At 37.9% G+C, this 20944-nt stretch overlaps 1 protein-coding gene and 1 long non-coding RNA gene across 9 annotated transcripts in view; one reads left to right on the top strand and one right to left on the bottom strand.

The window, feature by feature from the left end:
• Nucleotides 1-4045: 4045 nt before the first annotated feature.
• Nucleotides 4046-20909, bottom strand: LOC140329204 (uncharacterized). Of its 4 annotated transcripts, XR_011920438.1 has the most exons (5): nucleotides 20692-20899; nucleotides 18665-18832; nucleotides 18470-18541; nucleotides 13219-13384; nucleotides 4046-12640 (listed from the first exon to the last, which is right to left on the bottom strand). It is a non-coding gene; the product is annotated as an uncharacterized lncRNA (long non-coding RNA). The 4 variants fall into 4 exon arrangements; XR_011920436.1 differs by lacking the exon at nucleotides 4046-12640 and having other exon boundaries at nucleotides 13133-13384; nucleotides 18446-18541; nucleotides 20692-20909; XR_011920437.1 differs by lacking the exon at nucleotides 4046-12640 and having other exon boundaries at nucleotides 13133-13384; nucleotides 18696-18832; nucleotides 20692-20907.
• Nucleotides 20735-20944, top strand: part of FAM120B (family with sequence similarity 120 member B) — a 66277-nt gene continuing 66067 nt past the window's right edge. For 2 of the 5 annotated variants that reach the window (XM_072409344.1, XM_072409342.1), the window contains exon 1: nucleotides 20794-20935. The gene's annotated coding sequence lies outside the window, so the exon portion shown is untranslated. Of the gene's footprint in view, nucleotides 20936-20944 lie in introns of all 5 variants that reach the window. The other 3 variants (XM_072409339.1, XM_072409345.1, XM_072409338.1) reach the window with 3 other exon arrangements.

Raw genomic sequence — 20944 nt, 5'->3', positions numbered from 1 at the left:
CTTTCACACACTGCTAACACAAGCTAAGGGCCGGCATAGCAGCACAGCTCACTCACTGTCAGCATATGGGCTCTGAGAGCTCCCAGGGGGGACTCCATCTATCTTCATTTCCATGTGCAGCTATCTATGTGTGGGACTGCAAGAAGAAGGAACCAGGGGCCCATCACTGCCATAGAAGACTGGTGGTGAGGTGCTGCCAATACCATTTAGGTTCTTGTTATCCATTTCAAGCATGACTCACTAATATGACAGGTGCCAAAAAAAAAGAAACACTTTCATTTGCAATGTTCTAACCCTAACATGTTAACCTTTCCTTCCCCCAATCCTGAAGCTCAATAACCCTTTGAATAAAACTGATGACACTGAACCTTACCCATAATAGCCCTTAAAATTAAACAGCAAGTTGGCACCGCACCAGGAACAGCCAGGCTGGGCTCATTCTGTGTTATGCACTGTTCAGACAATTCTATTAGGGGTGTGTATATTCCAAATAAACTCTAACCTAATACAGTGGTACCTTGGTATAAATCCGCTTTGGAATAAGTCCAACTTGGCCCTGTTTGGACACAAAAAAATTTTGCTTGGTATACAACCTTTGTGCTAGAACTTGTATGGGTCAAAATGAGTCATAACACCGCGCGCTACCCTTATTTACCTCTCTCAAGACAAAGCCACGACTTCCCACGAGCGTCAGTAAGCCGGTTGCTACAATTAAGTGAACAACCCGCGCTATAACTCCGTGAATTACATAACATCTCCTCCTCCTCCCTTCTCAGCACCATCTGAGTAGGCACTCAACTCTTCTCATTTATTTCATCTAATTGCTTTTGTATTTATGTATTTTAGTATTAAGGCGTGTTTAAATTATTTTATACAGCCCCATCAATGTATAATATGCCAATAACAATAGGATTTTTTTTTCATGGGAACGGAATAATAGTTTTCCTTTTATTTCTTATGAGAAAAATGTATTTAGTTTAGGTCCTGTTTGGTGTAAGTCCAAGGATCTGGAACGGATTAAGGACTTATACTAAGGTAACACTGTATTTGCAGTAAAATGTTGCAGTTTACTGCATGATCAACGCCACTCTCCACCACTCCAATGGTATAGGGGCAATTGGTAACTATTTTGTCCATGCAGGTGCATTTCCATTGCTGTGGTTTGTAGTACAGTGCCTGGACACAGCAAGCAGCTTGAACAACCAGCTGTTTCCACGGACTTTAATGGTTACTGCGTTCCAACCGCAGGAACCTGCATTTGAACGCGGTTGGGTTGTGGTTGTTGCTAGAGCACTGAAGATGATGCAGTGACCACATTAAACCACGACAATTGATATTGACTGTAAAAACTGCTCTCACTCATATAAAGGGGTGCCCAGTACGTGGCGAACCACATGGTTTTAGAACGCATGTCTGATACAGGCTAAATTCAGGTGGGTGGATGAAAGCTATGCTGTTAACTACCACATTCGCTTTCAACCACTAGGTGTCCAGTAGCAGTTTAGTCCAGTGGTCGCCAACCGGTGGTCCGCGGCTCTGGTCCCTCCTCTGCCCCCGCTGGGGGGGGGGGGGGGTTGGCGCACCAGCCAGAGCTGCAGACCAGGTCCACCCATCACAGGCTCAGGGCAGTGAGCGGGTTGAATCTCTGGACACAACCCACCTATTCCCCCATCGCAGGTTCAGACCAGCGATGGGAGAGTTGGCAGGTTTTGGCATCATAACGTCAATATGGGGGAAGTTTCTTCCCCTTTGATTAACACACGTCTCCCTGCCGGAGCCCATAGGTTTAGTGGTCTGTAGGTCTGAAAGGTTGGCGACCACTGGTTTAGTAAACAGGTTAGTCCAGTTGCGTCTATAAGGAGACACGTTCAATTCTATGAAAGTGTTTGAGCAGCAGACCACCCAAGGACACTGCATGAAGCTTCTGAAAAATCCTTATGCAATGACACTGCATGCAAACAAATGTATGTAAAAGGATTTCAATCGTTCCAGTTCATTTCAATAATACCCTGGGATTTGGGGCGGTTTTTTGAGACCAGTGAGCTGGAGCTTTTCTGCTGTGAACAACTGCCCATCTGAACCTAGCCAGCTACCTTTGCTACTTGTCGGTGTGAACTATCCTTCAAGATCGTTTTCAGTGATAGTAAAATGAATGAGCACTATACAGACAGCCCTGATCTGTTTTATTAAGAGGGAAACGGGGAGGACAAGCTAGAGAGGCCTGCTGCATCTCCCCTTTAGTAAACAATACGAGTTGTTATTGATATAGGTTGACATTCAAAAATCCGGCAACCTCCAGACCTGAGGAGTGCCGGATTTTTGAAAATGCTGCATTTTTTATGGTTATATATGCTGTATATAGTTAACAAAAAATGACTTTCTGAGCGACTGACAACGCACGATATTTACGTTTTATACCACCTCTTTTCTTTGCTGAATCTATAATGGGTCTATACAGCAGCATGATAAATGATAAAATGAGCAGGAATGCCTGGTTACATGTGCAAGCAAGACCCAACAGCTGAGTTTGGAGTACAGCGCCATCAAAACATAAACCGTGGCACGCCAATGCGGTAAATTTGAAAATGTGCTCTGAAATCCATGCTGGAAATCTGAAGGCACCGGATTATCGATGGCCAGATTTTCGAATGCCACAGATTACTAAACATCATAGAACTGCTGTACTAACACTACAAAATACAGTGTTCTTATGTAGGCTACTACCCCTTCATTACACCCACATGGGGTTAGTAGTGGGGTTATATTGGTGATCTATGGAAGCTATATTTCATCTTCAATGATTACTTACCTATTCAAAGAAAAGCTCCATATTCTGTGCCATTGGCTCCATCTATGCTAATTGATATCAGGACCTGAACTACAGGCACCATCAGACTTCATGCCATTGCAGTGCACCCAGTGGAGACAGAGGAGTGCTGGAAAAGTCAGTGTAAAGTAGTACTTTGAAATATGCAGCTACAGTGGATAGTGAACTATTTTATGCCTGATAATTTGGAAAGTACTAAATACAGTACTATTGATTCAGCTTATGTTCCTTCAGTGACAGCATCCCCCCAAACATATCTAAAGTCAAAATTTTGGTTGTTCAACTCTTCTCAGTTCTTGCAGTTCCGTCTAAAATGGATTCCGTGCTGGGATACCCTGATGGATGACATCGCCAACAAAAATGGCAGAACATTACGAATGGAGAAGAAGACTGGGCGAACTAGAGCACAAGTGATAATAGGGAAGTGTGGACGTCACAGGAGTGATGGGTTCTTTTTGTTGGGTAAATCAGCTTGTTGTGCAAATGTACTGTGTGAAATTACTTATCAATGAACATTTAAAAATGAGAGAAACAAACATATCTGTAATCTATAGTGCGGTATTCATGGAGCTAAAAATGATAAGAAAGGAATTTTTTCCTGAAAGTTGCTACTTTAAGTATTTCGTTAATATCTAACCACACTAATTGTGGTTACAGTGTTATTGAAGACATTTCATCTTAGACGTCTACGGGTCCATCTTTTGGCCCAATATTGATCTGTTTTACTTATCTGTCTTACTTAAGTGAGTGAGTCACTTTTACCATTAGCTTCTATTTAATAGTTCAGTACACTAACCCACTGCAACAACCAAAACTCAAATTGATCTGCTGAGGCTTTAGAGAAGTTTGACTGCTACAATTTACTGAATTTTGAGATTCTGCATTTTGTGTTACTAACGCTTTGTGTTACTTAGCCCGATTTGTTAATAACTGTATGTTCACGTAAGCCTCACTAAAAGGGAAGGTTTTGGGAAACATGCATTTTGCAATGGAAATTATATCATACTGAGCAAAGTAATGGCAGGTGTGCCTCACTTGCAAGCCGACCCCTCCCATAGCCGGATAACCATGGTGTGGTAATGTCAGCATTTTCCAAATAAACAGTGTGAATCAGATTCAAGATACCAAGTTTAAAGTTTATTGAATCAAAGGCAATGTGCACAGCAGAAGTTTAAGCCATTTACATGACCTACTCTTCAGTTAAAATCTCTGCCCATGCTGAAAAAATAACATACATATTTTTTGGTTTTAATGGCCATCAAAGACATTATGAAAATGCAAAAAATCAGATTTTTTTGGTGATGCTTTATATATGCAAGCAATGGGTCCAGTGTGAATATTGTTTGCTATAATCAGGCAAAGCTAGGCATGTCCCAGTGGTATAGCTATCAAACATGCCAGGCAGGCCTTGGTTAGCAAATCTGCTTCCTGGCTGGTGTGTTACTGTACCTTATTTCTCTTTTTACTGTATCATACCTTTATTATGCTATCAAAAACCAGGCAACATTACAACCAAATAGCAGGCAGCAAAAAATGCACCCTACTACCTTAAATTCACCTTGTCATCAGATAAAAAACTTCCCCTAAGATTACATAAGTAACTTTTAGGTCTTCAGGGAGCTCCTGCTATATTTACTGTATCCACATCCATATTATGTGGTTTTCAATGGGAAGAATGCATCTTACATTGCTGGCCAGTGAAAAGAATGTCACCCTTGCAGATAGCTAAAAAGATCATTAGTGGCAGTGGTAACTGACCTGAGAGTCAACAATTGCTCATTGCTCAGGAAATCCCCAGCAATCTCTGAAGGAACCTCTAAACTAATCTCTAAAAGGATTTGTAGCAAGATGAGGGGCAGAGGAGCTTGGTCAGTGCAGAGAGTAATTAGGCACTCCCAAATGAGGAAAAACATACCAAATTAACAGAAATAATTTATAAGGAAGACACTGAAATGTTTTGGAAGATGATGACTATATGTGAGTTATATTTAATACTTACCTGGTTGTACGAGTAGGACATTGTGTTTTTGATGGACTTATTGTTATGTATTTTTGTCTTCAGTGTACCGAACATCCTGAGGAAGCAGTTGTGCACTGTGAAACGAGTTGATTTACTGTTTTTTACTGGTTCTCACTAGACATTACTTTGTAATCTGCAGTAGATGTGATTCATGTTCACTTCTTATATGCTTTACTGTATTACGGTTTCACAGACATTGTGCTGTTCCAACTAACATAGTAACTTGTCTATGTATCTATTAAATTTTGAATTTTTCCTAAATTTTAATAAAGATTTTGTATTTAAAAAAGCATTATAATTATCTTTAATGCCATTGAAAAAGTCCCAAACCTATAGAAGTTAACATTCATGTTTTCATTTCCTTTTTTGAATGTCAATTATTTAAGGGACTGGCAATCACGTGCATGTTCCAGTATTTATAATATAGAAAAGAAAGTAGTTACATTTTGGTTTTAGATTTACTGTAAGCATGCTTCACATGCTTCACTGTGTACATTTTTTTCATTTTCATAGCAAATTACACTTGTGACTTGTTTTGTGTTGCAAAGTTTATTGTTCAAAGATCCTGCCAGTAATATCACATCCTGTTTCAACCTGACAACTTTAAACTGTAGACTTGCAAGTAACAGCAAAGCTGTCAGCTTGCTTTGGGCAATACTTCAACTGGTTGTTGGATTGTAATTTATGTCCACACACATCTTCTATGTACTCAATAGGCAGCCGCATGGCCAATTAAAGGAGGGCACAAACAGGCTGACTACATTGTTGCTAATTACAAGTAGTGGTTTAACGTTACAAACCTGAAATGTTGGACACATATCTTTGTAACAAAAAATAAAATACACTGCCTGGCAAAGACAAATCACACAATCCAATATTTTGTTTGAACACTTTTAGTTTCATTTTGACACAGTGGTATCAGTTTGAAAAAGCCTATAAAATGTCACAACATTTATTTCCATTCAGAGTTACATAATTTTTCACCAAAAGTTTGTATTGATGATGGGAGAGTCGGACTACTGTGTAAAGTCTACTCCAGCACATCCCAAAGATTCTCAATGGGATTAGGGTCTGGAGTCTGCGGTGGCCAATACACGTGGGAAATGTCTTGTACTGCCTGAAACATCTTCCACAATTTGAGCCCAAACAATCCTGGCGTTGTCATCTTGGAATATGCCCTTGCTATTGGGAAAAAAAATCCACTGATGGATAAACCTGGTCATTCAGTATATTCATGTGCTCAGCTGACCTGTTTATTTGGTTGCATAGCATTGCTAAACCTAGACCTGAACAACTAAAGCAAACCCAGATCATAACCCGTCCCCAAGAGACCTAGGACTTTTTTGGCCAAGCAGTGTATATAGACAGTAAAGCATGATTTCTACAAATAAAACATCAAATCCAAACTTTTTTTTATTTCTTTCTAGGCTTTTGGTGTTACAATAATTAAGCGTGTAAGCAATGCACTCTGCTTCTGTTCTGTTTGCAATGAATGGCCCAGGGATTGAATCTGCTGCTGTTGCATACTCTTTACCTGATAAAAGGCCCCAGTTTGCTTTGTGCAGCATTTTTCATTAAATGCCAAGCTTTCATACTATGTCCTAGGTGTGCAATTTTACTTTGTATAGAGAGCCGTCATTCTACTGATTTAAGTTTCCAACAAGTGGCTGCTTCATGTTCGGTGGAAGCATTTACAAAGGGGATCCATGTATTTTAAACTAAAAGAATTTGTAAGAATGTTCAGATGTGTGGATTCAATGATTATCAGATCTGAATATAAACACAGATTTAATAAAAAAAAATTGTTGACAAATAAGACTAGTGAACAAAAGTGATGTCAGAATAAAATAATTCTACTGTTCCTTCTAAGAGCTCTATCTATCAAAAAGGAAATCTAAAATTCCATCACTGACATTTTCTGGTGCGATTCAATTACTGCCATTGACACACATGGGCCTGGATCCCACAAGGGAATGTGTTCAAGGGGATGTCTGTTTTATAAATAGAGCCCTAAAAAAAAATGTCATCCCAAATGTTATTTCATATATTGTAATAGTGGTTCATGATGTTACAAAAATGGAATGTACAACTGATCACATCAATGCAAACAAATAAAGTATTCTGGTCATAGTGTTGATACATGGAAGTAATACGTTGTGTGATTCAAATCATTCTGAATAAACAATCAGTATATGGAAAAGAATTATCCTTGTGGTTCAGCAGTCTGTCCCTTATCAGAAGAAAAGAAAACTAGAGACACTTATTCCTGCTGGTTAGGTACAGATAAGGCAGATCTCCTTCTAAAAACATGTGGAGTTCCCTTGATGGGCACTCTCCAATAGATATGCATGCTAAAGAAAATCCAATCTTGTAAATTGGAAAGATAGATTAGAAAATAAGATTTAGAGATAACCTGTTTTTATGCAACCCCTCTACCTCTAAATTTAATTAAAATACATAACCAGTATTGGGGGATTAACCCTCTAGATGTCCTTTGTTGCTCATATAGAATTGGTATTTGGAGTTTGGAATTGGAGTTCTTCCAAGAAAAAATAAAGCACTGTGTGACATAAACAACTGCATTAAAAAAATAGTTGTGTTCACTTTTTTTTCATCCTTTGTTGCAAACAAGTCCTGCTGATCTCCTCAAAAACTTCGGACCATGCCTACGTAATGTGGAAAGATGGCCACATCAGAAGCTTGTGACAGTGTGACAATACAGAACCTTAATGGTAGGACCACCAACTATCATTTTAATGAATGCTGCAAATTTACCTATATTAAAAATTATTTTTTTAACAACACTTTGATCATTACTGCCCTATCTCTCAGTTTCCACTCACACAACTGCTATTTGTGTTGTACAACATATCTTGGGGTGATCACATATAGTGCAGGTGAGGTTTATCAAGCACCTCTGGTAGTTAGAAGAACTCTTATAACACAGGGTGCAATTAGAACTTTCTGTGAGCCAGCATCATTGGACATGTAAAACAACAGAGAAAATTACATACTGGTAAATACCAATGTCATCTTCACAGGAGAACTGCAATGGATCCAACAGATCCAAAAAGCACACATTTCCCTGCCTGTCAGTTCTGGTGAAAAAGGTTTTAACCTTGCATTACTCTGTCCAAAATGGAAAAAAAAGTTTTGGCTTTAGATAAACTTTAATAGGCATTATTATCTTATTTACCCTATCAATGCCCATCTTGAAAAATATTGAGTTTATTATAATAATAAACAGTATTTATATAGTGCCAACATATTATGCAGCACTGTACATTAAATAGGGGTTGCAAATGACAGACAGACACAGAGTGACATAGGAAGAGGAGAGGACCCTGCCCAGAAGAGCTTACAATCTAAGAGCTTGAACCCTTGACATGGCTACCGGTGCTCAGCAATGGTAACGCCAAACTCCATCCTATAAGTTTTATTTGTTTGGCATAGAGCAGGAAGAGTTAGTGTTAGAAAGAGTTTTTTTAGTCATTTGTGTCCCTATTGTGGAAATCACTTCAATGTTAACACAATGTCAAAAACAAAAACAAAACTTTTTCAAAAACATTCCAGAGATGTTTTATTGCTGTATGTGTCTTCCTGTCCTGAAACAAAAACAGAAAAAGGCCAGTGGGTCCCTTAATTGACTTTGATAAGGATTGTGGAGGGCCCCTCAACATCAGGTACCAACTCCCTAGGAGTACCAATCTTCCAATGTGAAATAACAGGCATGTGCACAGCTTTTACTAATTGTGCTATGATAATGATGTACTGTAGGGACCTAGAGGTTGAAATTCACCCCCCCCCCTGCACATCCTCCATGCCCTACGTTTCGTTGTAGATTATTTGTCCCTATCAGTGACACCCAAAAGCCTTTTTTTCCATTTATTCCTTTAACTCTTACAGTTATCACATGGTCAAGTAAAGGAAAGATTTCTCCAGTGGGTCAAGGACAAAAATAAAAACATAACAGAAATTTTGACTTTTACCTAACTTTTTACCTGGAGTCCAGCTTTAATTAGATCAGCAGAATTTTTTTTACTGACACCAACCAAATGTCTTTCAGTCTGTGGCTGAATTAGGTGTCACTTTCGTTTCTCAATTTACTATATGGACAATGTTTGGAGTCACAATTCTTGTAGTGATAGTGCAGTATATGGTTATAGTTTAATAACTGGAAATGTGATAACTTCTGTGGTTTTCCACAATTACTTTTCTGCTTATTCTTAACATTGCAGTTCTGACTTGTTTACTAAACAAAAATATGTACTTCCCAGAATATGAAGAAATATCAGGAAATGTGCACTCAGTAAGCCAGAAATTAAAGTGGAACTTTGGACAAAATTATAAATGACATACATCCGGATGAAAAAGTAAGTACACATCATAATTACTGTTGGCATATCTAAACAGACATACAATCGACCATTATTCAAACCATACCTACACACAAAGGTGATAAACTTGGATAAAAAAAAGACTACAATTTTTCCCTTTTCAATTATTTTTTAATCAAAATATATAAATGTAATGGTGTACAGTGTAAAAACTAAAGCTACGTACACACGAAGGATCCTGAAAGATCCTCTCCAACAAGAATTATTGCACGTGTGTACCCAGCTTAAGTACACCCATGGATTCAAATCAGGTAAATCAATTTTGACTAGGCCAGTTCACAAAGTGTAATTTATTCTTTCTAACTCAGTCCTGGAGGGATTTTTCAGTAATTGTTTATGTGTTCAAAGTTCTGTTTCCTCGTTACCTTTTAGACAGCTGCCCTCACATTCTTCTCAAGCACAAGCTGATATTATAAGGAATTTATAGCCAACTGAACCCCTAACAATAACATTTCCACCACCAAGCTTCACAGTTGTTATAAGGTTCTTTCTTATTAGATGCTTGCAGTTTGACATCAACTGTTGGAAAGTTACCTACAGATGCTGCAATTCAATTTTTATTTTATTTTTTTGGAGAGTTCTTTTAGTCAGCTCTTGGAATAAATTTGCAGGACCAGCTATTCCTGGACAAATTATCAGTTGTTTGAAATCTACAACACTATGAGGCTTTAATCATTGCCCCCTTATCTACAATATCCAATGTTAATTTAATTATGGGAAAGTCGCGGGAAATTTAGAGACCATTAATACTCCATGTCTGTTTTTAATATATGTTGATCCCAGCAGTAGATGTTATTTTTCCATAGATCCAAATTTTTGCCTTGTAATAGAATTTATTCTGCAATGACATCACACAGCAGCACTGAAATGATAGTCTTGGATGGACATGTAGTTCTGAATGGATGTTATGTAACATGAAAGACCAGCTCCAACCAATTCCCACTTTGAAAAGTCCATGATCAGACAGGTGGTTATTTTAGAAAGGGACAGGCGATGTCCCTTCTGCAATACCTGTCCTTACCTGCCTGATCTCCACCCAGCTGTCAAATTTTGCTGAGCTGCACATGCATTGGTGACACCCAGCAATCCCCACTTCCCCTGTGCATGTGAGGAATGAATGAACTTTCGTGCACCCGGCATGGCCAATAAATGGGATGGAAATCCTGTCCAGGAAGAAAAGAAGAAGAAGGATGGTAGCACCCTGCTATGTAAAAAGTATAAGTAAGAATGGCAGGTTTAGCTTTGCTTTTTTTTTTTTAATTTTGGAAAAACATTTGAATGTAAACAAACCATTAAAAGCACTCTTGCCAATAAAATATGGCTTGTTCCAGCCTTGTGGCTGAACTTTTGTTGGACAGTTTGGCCTGTTACAGGAAGTAGAAATATACAGCAGGGTCACATGTAATCAAGCTGTGTTACAAGAGGGCTTAAAAAAACGGCTCTCTTAATCCTGTAAACAGAATACAGCATGTCCAATTTTAATTTATTTTCATTAGTTCAGAGAAGTATAGGAGAAGAAGAACATTTTTGATGAATGTTGTCCTTCCAAGTTTTGCTTCTGGTTTCCATTTCATATTGTTGTAATTAATATATTCTTGAATGATGATGACGATCATAAAATTCCCCTGGCTTGCCATGGGGATAAAAGGTTGGGAAATAAATACGTTGTATAATCATTGCATGAAGCTTCATTTTAAGTGTGTGTTACAGATGGCTAAAAGTTGACATTAAAAATATTTTAAAGGAAAGCTACAGTATAATTCCAGTAAGCCCATTATTCAGCTGGTAGCCATATGCAGTGGTTCCTTCTGCTGGCTCATACATCCTGTAATGTGCAGCAGGGGTAGCACATATTCATATGCCCTGATATGTTTGATATGAGTAGTGTCCGGGAAAAACCATCAAAGCTATGTTTTAGGACACAGGCTTCTAAAAATTTAATATAGTGACCTTTTTTTTACAGGTATGCCTATTTGCTGTAATGACAAGTTTAGTTTTAAAAAGCGTAAGCCAATATTTCCCAAACCCACCTTAAGTCCCACTAAAAGTGCACATTTGGCAGGAAAATCCACCTAGTGGAAGGTTAATGGGTGTATCAGCAAGTGTTCTTTTTCAAAACATGCAGGGATGGTAAGGACAGATTTGCAAAACATTTGAATAAGCAATAGTTTCAACCCCTGAAAGTCTTGTTGGGAAGATTTTCTTTTGCTTTTTGTACCAATGGCACAGCAGGAAATAATAGAAGAATTGTCCAAAGCAATGCCTATTCCTTAGTTGCTACCAGAAAAAGTGTACCAACTGAAATAATCCCCATTTCCTGTGAAAATCAGAGGTTCCCATCCACACCACATCCAAAAACAAAGACATACATTTTAGTCTTCACACTTTTTAAAATATTTGGCAGTCAATGGAAGGAACATCACAAACTATACCGATAGAAATACAGAATTTCAAGATTGTACAAAAAAATGAGGACTGAACAGTTAACCAGAATTCTCATTGGCAATCATTATCGTTGATATACTAAATCAAATTTAGGTGTATTCGAGAAACGGATGTCCTGCTTTGTGGACTTTTGAGCTGCGGGCTTTGGGAGTACTTACCGGTACTGCTGTTGGTGGCCTTGAAAGTATAAAGAAAGCACTCCCATTAGACAGGACCTTAAAATGACCAGGCTGTGCCAAAGGGTGAGGCCAAGACATAGTCTAGAGAGTGTAGATAAAAAGTTGTTGGCAGCTGAGCTGAGCCAAAAGCAACAGGGATCTAGGGAGATTAGCCATTGTTGGAAAAGGCAGTTACAAGTCTAAACATGGCCAGCAATGACCACCTGAAAAAAGAAAAGAACACAACAACCACAAACTAAGAAAAAAACATCTACAATGGATCTACACCGGACTAAATAGGATAGGACCAGTAATAATACAATCTGTAATACTTTTCTGCGGGTATTTGCGCTTTTAGATTGGCTCTACATTTTCAAACACAAATACATGTGGATGTCGTCAAAGAAAGAGGTGACATAAAGAGCTACCGGAAATTGGCTAAAAACTGCTAACATTTAGAAAAGTATTGAATTTAGGAATCAAGAATTGATCACAAAGGTATAGTTTGGTTATAAGGTGTGAATTTGCTGGGGTAATATTTGAAGGTAAAACACAATTGGAACGGTATGTGGAAGCTTGTAGAAGTAAGAGCCAAACCTTTGCAACACAAATCAAGTTAGGAAATCAAGCCATATTATGCTATACAGGTCTGCTATCGGTCCCCTGGACAGGTCAATCTAGACTTTCTTTTTGTCCTTAAAACCACACAGAAAGTGAAGAAAATGTCTCCGGTTAGGTCATAGACAGCAATAAAGTTCTGGCAGATGCTTCCGCCCTTAAGTTTCCTCTATCTCTAAATAAAAGAAAAAGGTGTTGACTGGAGTTGGGTTTCAGTATATTTTACCATATATATTCTTTACATTAGCAGTGTAATTGCAGCACTTGTTCAGACTAAGTTAAGGGCAAAATTTAGACATGCAGTTGACAACTGTGGTGTTACTATTACTGAGCACTCAGCTTTAACCACTGTAAGAGAAATGAGATTGGGGTACTGACATGTATTTATGAGTTTTTGTAGTTGAAGTGCAGCTGGGGTTCTCTTGCCACATGTTTCAAAGGAGCATGGGTTATCTATTGTCCTTCAGAACACGTTCATCTATTTTGCAACAGCATGCAAATACTTGCAATGTGGTTTAAAAACATTCCTATGGAAGCAGTTCTGCCCACTCTTAGATGATGCATGTAACATCTCCAAAACTCCAACACAACCTCACTGGCCATGTGTCTGAGCTTAACCCCCCAAAAAACATTGTTTATAGTAAATTTAATTTATAATAAAATAAAATTTAGCTTTCCAGATAATAAAATATTAGACATATAGCACTACAGCATTAGAATTCAACACATTCAAAGAATATGGGTGAAAAATACCCTTAGCTTTCAGACAATGAAGTAGCAGGAGAAGTACACCGATGAGATCATTCACGTGCTCACTCTACTCTCTCCACCTGTCAACTTGTTAGATTTCATCACATGTACATGTAGCACATCTGAATAGTCTCCAGTGCTTGCTGTCATTCTCAAAGTCAGAGAGATCCTGTATAAGAGGAAACAGGAGACCGATAGATGCATTAGTGAGTTATTGGAAGGCAGAATACCAATAATATTATCAATAGGTAATGTAAAGTAATTCAGAAGAATTTCTGTATTTCTGTAAAAAAATACAGAGAATTAATTCTGATAACACTTGCTACCTATCAAAATAATCAGAAGAATTTCTGTATTTCTGTAAAAAAATACAGAGAATTAATTCTGATAACACTTGCTACCTATCAAAATAATCAGAAGAATTTCTGTATTTCTTGTTTTTATTGCATAACAAACACATAAAGATCAGAGAGTAGCATTGGTTAAACCCACAGGGTTCATTTATCTGAGTATTTGTTGACCCACAAAATCCATTTTGCCCTGAGGTAAGGGTTATATTTGAGCCACACACATGATAGCCATCTTAAGCCAGACTTCAGGCTTTCTGCATATTGTCTGAACTAACATAGACAGCAGAACAACACTACGGCTAGAACTGTGGTCCAAGAGCCAGGGGTTCCAACTCATTCCCCCATTGACCTATATATAGATGATATAGGTTTTAAGAGTAATTGAATTAAAAAATCCTTTAACCACTAGGAAGTTTTTTTTAATGTTCAAGAACAAATTACATTTACTATACATTTTTTAAACTTATTAAAAAAAAAACAAAAAAAAAAAAAAAACACTACACCGAGTACTTTAACCCATGCATGGTAAAAAACCCATGCATCCCTATTTAATGTACAGCGCTGCGTAATATGTTGGCGCTATATAAATCCTGTTTATTAATAATAATAATAATAATAATAATAAAAGAAGATAGCTGCATTCTCAAGGCTACCAGGTTCTTCTGGTTTGTCACCACAAATAAAGAATATCCAGAGTAGTGTTACTGGTTAGAAAGAGTATATAGGAAACCAATTGTTTACAAACAGCATGTGAATATCTAAGTATATATCATTCTTAATAAAATAACTAAGAAAACACAGAAATCATCCTGTGATATCTACATGCACTCGGCAAACACATTTACAGATTATGTCATTATTTTTAGCATAAGATAACAACTTGGCACACTTCTGTAGACCTCTAATGGCCCCACAGCTTGAGCTAAGTGCTGCATGAAATCTTCATATGTAGAAAGCCATGTGTACACAGGAATCAAATTGACTCCCAGGAATCGACATTCCTATGGCAGCTCTGCAAAGTGCCCCTTCCCCTTATTCTTTGTCTATGTAGGGTGAATTTGTAACTTGCAGATCCTAGTAGAGGTCACTGCCTTGATGATCAGGGTGGTTTTGTTATTGGCCTGTGTCTGTTGAGGGTAGGGAGCAATGACAATTTCCATCCACCGCCTCAACCCTAAATCACTGCTGGGATGAAATGAAGGGGGTTGGGGGAAGGCTGCAGGGCAGAGCATTGGAAAGCCTCTTCCCTTTTTCATGAGCATCTGCCTGAGAAGAACAGATGTGGGCACCTGCAGTGACAGGCTGCATATGTTCCAAACTATTCACAGCTATTCAGACGTGTCTACAATAGAAAGTCTTTGTGCAGCTCGAGTCACTAAATATATTAATCTGACTTGGACTCCTTAGAGCTCTACTCTGTTTAATTTGTGTTCTCCTATGACAATAACATCTGAGCATAATCCTCAAAGTCCTCCAAATAGCAGTATCTCTGCCTCTTTATCTTTTTTTATCTCCCTATCCCCAAATCCTACAAAATGCCTCATCTGTTTTTCTTTCCACCTGTCACAGTCACACACTCCACTTTAAATTCTACTCATTTCACCCCTCATTTGTACTCAAGCTTACAAATATTGATACAGCCTTCTTTTGGTCCTAATAATCGCAGCCAGTGCCTAAATATCTGCATGAGATCACTTTTCAAACTATCTGTTATGCTAGGTTTCTACTTTTCTATATTGCAAAGGTACATGCAAAAACTTCACCTGATCAGGTGGTCTAATTAAAATATTTTAACGTCAAATGCCTTTCTAAGATGCTGCTGCCAAAATTGTGCCATGGACCTTTATGCATATCACCCATCATTCCCCATTTTGATTTGTTTTTCCTTGACAATGGATTCTTTGACTGCTATTGTGGCCGCCACAATGCAGAAGGACATCAGGCTGTGAATAAAGACAGAAGTAGTTTAAACAAACCCAGCTCTTTTCCCCTGCCCTCCTCCATTGTGAGGTGAATGGGTCTGCTTCATTTGGCTGCTAGGAAACAGTGCTTGCAATAAAGCATGTCTTGATTGAAAGGGCTCTAATAAAAAGATAAACTATGTAAAAAAAGGCAAGTAATTCCTGCAACCAGTCAGTAGTTTTTTTGTTAAGAGAAATAATAAATAAACAGTCCCTTGTTTTGCTAACTTCTTTTTCAGCAGGCCACTATTGATGCATAAAATGTCTAAAAAAAATACAGATTCCTACAAAAAAATAGGTATGCAAATAACTTTACAGCTTCTATTGTTTGCTGAATGCTAATATTAGAACAAGAAATTTAAAAACTCAACAAATTACATTAAATAATTAATCCTGAGAAAATATATAGTTATTTGTAGTTTGATTACAAAAGTTTTGCTATATGCAAAACATCAACTGAATAAATATTAACCAAAATAAAATAACTATAAACACAACATGCAATGTCTCAATGTTTCTGCATCTCAAAACCTTACAATACCAAAGTGCTTTATGTGTGCTATATATATATATCTTAGACTCTCATTTCTTCTATCTAATTCTTCTAGAAAGCTGTGTATTGTGGACCACAGCATCTAAACTGTGCAACTACAATAAACGCTACTTCCATCATTGCATTTGAAAGGAATGTTACGTGCACTATATTGTCTCATCCCAAACCTGTCCCATAGTGTTAGACTTTCTCTCTCATTTTATTAAAAGCTTACAGCATCCTTTAGTGGATTGCATGTTATGTCTAGTTGTATTGACAATTTAAACTTTGATGTAATATTAGTAACAATAATAGGATTTTAATTGCATGTAACTTTTTAGTGCATCAGCTGAACAACCTTAACATTCAATGCTTTATTTATTTGTTTTTTTGTTTTTGTTTTTTTGCAAATAATTGCAAATGTATTTTATCAAACATGTGCCTATAATGGTATGGTAAACAACAGGCTTTACAAACCAACCATTTATTTTGTTTTGATGCAGATAAGTTTATAAAATGCGTTGTGAAATCTTCAATAGCAGGCTGTTTCTGAGAAGCAAGAGGAAACAGGGTCTGAATATGAATGTGAAACCCCCTGTTTTTCAACATCAGAGAATCAAGGCCTGGCTGCTGTGTAGTTTACAAGTGGCAGATGGCTGCATTGTATGTTACATACTTTAACAGGAACCTTTACAACCAATCCCAAAGAATGTGACCTGCCACACGAGACATTGGTTCTGAGCCAGAAAAGTCTGCTATACACAGGTTTATGAGGATTTAACAATTATCCACTAATTCAACCGTGACTAGCAACTTTTTATTTTTGTTTGTATGTTGCAGAAACATGCTTGGGCTTTTACCGGTATATGAGGTAAAATATAGGCAGGTCCCTTTAAAATCTTGTAGTTTTAGAATAGGTTTGTTATGCAATCATTTATCCTTTTATACCTTTTTGCTTTCCTGATAATGTATGTTTAGAACTCTTTTTGTAAAACGCACATCTTGTTGTATTACATTTTAACAAAATAATTTCTATGCATTTACTTTTCCTTTTATTTCTTTATTAAATGTATATTGTGTTTTTAGTGTGTTTCCATGCTTAGCTTTTGACTATAATGTAATTTGCAGTAAAAAAGGATTCAACAAAAAAAAACACAATGCACTTTTCTATAACACAAGACACTAATGTGAGGAGTTTCACAAATCTTAATAGTAACTTTTTTCATGTGCTTTTTTCATGATTACTAGCACATAAAAGCAATGATGTAAAAGGGCCCCAAATGAAAATACTTTAAATGTTAGCCTAAACTGTATGTATTATAGAGTAGGAAAAGTTTCAAACTCCTTCACCTACACAGCTCAGTGTAGGATGCTGGGATATGCCAGGTATCCTGGCATCCCATGGGGCTGTCTGGAATTAATAAACTCCTGCACACATGCCCAGGGATTATGTAATCCCAGCCTGGTGAATCAAAATGGCGGAAGATCTGACACCAGGAAGAAGACAAGGTGAAGTTGGTGTTGCCCACAAATAAGCAAAGACATGTAAGTGCAATCCTCTTAGATTGTAAGCCTTTTGGGCAGGGTACTCTTCTCCCCCTGTGTCACTGTCTGTATCTGTCTGTCATTTGCATCCCTTATTTATTGTACAGCGCTGCATAACATGTTGGCGCTAAATAAATACCGTTTATTAATAATAAAAATAATATTAATAATTTAAAAAATTGCGAACAGGCAGGTGAATTTATTTTATTGCAGTAAAGGACTTGCACAGTCCCAGTTTTTAATTCTTAATTGAATATTAAATAATTCTGCTTTGGGGGTTTGCCTGGTATAGGTACTCCTGTCACAGGGTGACAACACGTTGTTTCTGTCTTCTAGTTATACTCTTGTTTTTACTGTCATGAATGAAGACTACAAGTGACATTATACAAGTTTGATCCGCTGTTTAAAACTTCAGGACATCATTGCTGAGAAATGCCATGCAGCCATTACTAGACAGGAAGTGGAAATAAGGAAATTAAAAGGGTGAAGACAAGGAACTAAATTTAAATATGTTATTGTTTATGTCATATAGTGCTTTATCAAACTGAACGTTATCCGGGTAGTGTTTACATTTACCTAATATATATATTACATAGAACACACAATACATGACAACATCTGGAATAATTGATAATCCTCCCATTTTGGTCATTTTTAATAAAGTACCAGCGCTAAGGACTATTTCACTATACATTTAGCTTTAACAAGAATGAAAAATGGGAAGGGGATCTCAGACTGATCTAGTAATGGGAGGGCCATGAACCAGCATGAAATGTCTCCACTGGACATGGAGGTGGTGGATAGTGGTCTATGAAAAAGGAAAGTTTAGACATCTTTCTTACCGTAGACACTCATAACATACTAACTTGGTGTTTTAATTCAGTGTCCTCTATATCCAAAATCTCATCTGTCCTGCAGTTTCTGTTCTTCTCCCTTTTCTTTAGTTATACACAGTGACAAAAGGGAACAAAATGGGAGAGTATATGATTAGAGGTGAAGGTGAGAAACACAGGAAGATCATAAATACACTGACACAGGAAGAATAAAGTTCAAACACTGACACAAATGGTGCCACAGTTAATGTTCCGTTACTTCAGATCAATGCTTTCACTTGGTGAGTTGTGGAAAGATCCTTTTTCTCATACAAATCATGGCATTTAGAGGTCTTTATATCCGAAGACCACTTCTGTTCTGTGAACAAGATGAGTGGAATGTAGCTGCAAACGTACCTGGAAACGTATATTTTGTATTAAAAAACATAAGAAGGGTATAGTCCCAGTACCCAGACATAAAGTGTATATACAGGCCAACATGTTTTTGTAGTTTTGGATAAAGTAGTAAGTTATTCCTTATGTCAGTTTTTTTTTTTCACTGTCTGTGTCCCCTGCTGGGGAGATCCACCCCCTTATTTGTTCTGGTGACTCTTGTCCATCCAACATTTTAAGCTGGTATTGGGGCATTTGGTGAGAGAAAATCCTGCAATGCAGACACCTGCGGACACCAGGGCATCTCTTAGGGATAACAATTGTGCTCACATTGGGGAGTTTTACTTTTATTTCCTGTTACATCAATATGACAGGAAATAAGGAAGAATCTCCCTAGCTGGGTGCAGACAGAAAAAATAATCTTATATTTTTATTATTTCACAGTACTTATATATTGCCATCATATTACGCGGCGCTGTACAAAGTCCATAGTTATGTCACTAGCTGTCCCTCAAAGGGGCTCACAATCTAATGTCCTTATTTAGTACACTCTAAGGTCAATTTTTTTGGGGGGGGAAAGTCAATTAACCATTTTTCTTTTTTTTTGGAATGTGGGAGAAAACCAGAGTACCTGGAGGACACCCACACAGGAAGGACATACAAACTCCATGCAGATAGTGTCCTAGCTGAGATTCAAACCTGGGACCTAACGCTGCAAAGGGTGCTAACCTGTGAGCCACCGTGCTGCCCACCTTTTAGCATATTAACTCTTCCCTGCTCTATACAAAACTATAAAGATATTTTTGTATGAACATAAACTTCAAAATAAATAAAAAAATGCTTTTTTTGATATTTTAATACACTGTGGTAGGGAAATGTAAGCCTCCTGCAAGTTTTTACTGGTGTCCTTGTCCCTTTGGGGAGATTTTTTCTTTATTTCATATTAGGAGGAATTAAAAGAAACATTCTCCAAAGTATAGGACAGCCACTGCCACCCAAACTTAAAGTGTACTGAAACTCAGAATTTTCACTTTACATAAAAGGGTAGACAACAAAGAAAAAGGGTGCAGCACCTCCCTCTAATTCTCAAAGGTCTGGTGATCGAGAATGAATGGGAGCGCAAAGCCTCCCGGGTCATCTACCTCAGGCACTCCGGGAGGCTCTTGAGTGCTCATTCTGCGCATGCCCGAGCAAGGAGCCTTTTCTCAGGATAAAAAATTTGCCGATCTCACGCATGTGCATTGAGATCGGCAATTTTTTTTAATCCTACATCACCCGATCTCGCGCCTGGGTCAGGTGACATAGGATGAAGAACCCAGAAGAATAGATGAAGATGGCGTTTCCAGGACAACGCAGAATCCGATGGATGACACCCCCAGATGGATCGGACTGTCCTGCGGGATTGAAGGTAAGTGTATTTTTTTTTGGGGGGAGGGGAATTTTTAGTTCAGTTCCTCTTTAAAGAATTTGTTTGTATTCCTATTCTGGGGACTGTATTAATTTCCCTTCCCTGCTCGTCCAGTCATAAATATTCCAACATCATCACAATGCAGGGCCCTCAGTCCTATGTTGAACAAAGTGAGGGCCCATTCACAATATGGACAATATAACTATCATTATAACTGCTTATACCCCAACCTCCACACAACATGAACAAATAACCCGTCTGAGGGGAGGGTTCATTGCCCCAAACAGGTTTTTTAAGCTAATCTAAGTTATATGCATTATTCAAAAATTAGGACATTTTGGAAATATTTATAATTAAAAAAAGATTTCTTTAATAAAAATACAGCTCAAACCACCATTATTAAAAAAGCATTTATAATGAGATAAGCTCAGGCCTGCTGCTATTAATAAAAACCCCAACATGGCTCGGAATTCACCTGACAAGGCTAGGCAAAGCACGTGATCTAATAAACCGGAAACGGAAGTGCAGAGAGTGGTCTGCGAGATAGCGGGCAGCAGGTAGACGGGCATAACCACAGGTACAATACTAATATCGCTGTACGTCACCTTCACGATGATGGACATCGCGCGCATGCGCAGTACGAGCAGTCGCGCCGTAGAGCTGAGGTGATGAGACGGACAGCTGCCAGGTGCATTCTGGGAGATGTAGTCTTCTTCACAGTAGGTTTT

Source organism: Pyxicephalus adspersus, chromosome 4 (genome assembly GCF_032062135.1).
Source record: "Pyxicephalus adspersus chromosome 4, UCB_Pads_2.0, whole genome shotgun sequence".
NCBI lineage: Eukaryota > Metazoa > Chordata > Amphibia > Anura > Pyxicephalidae > Pyxicephalus > Pyxicephalus adspersus.
This window is presented reverse-complemented; position numbering and strand designations above follow the sequence as displayed.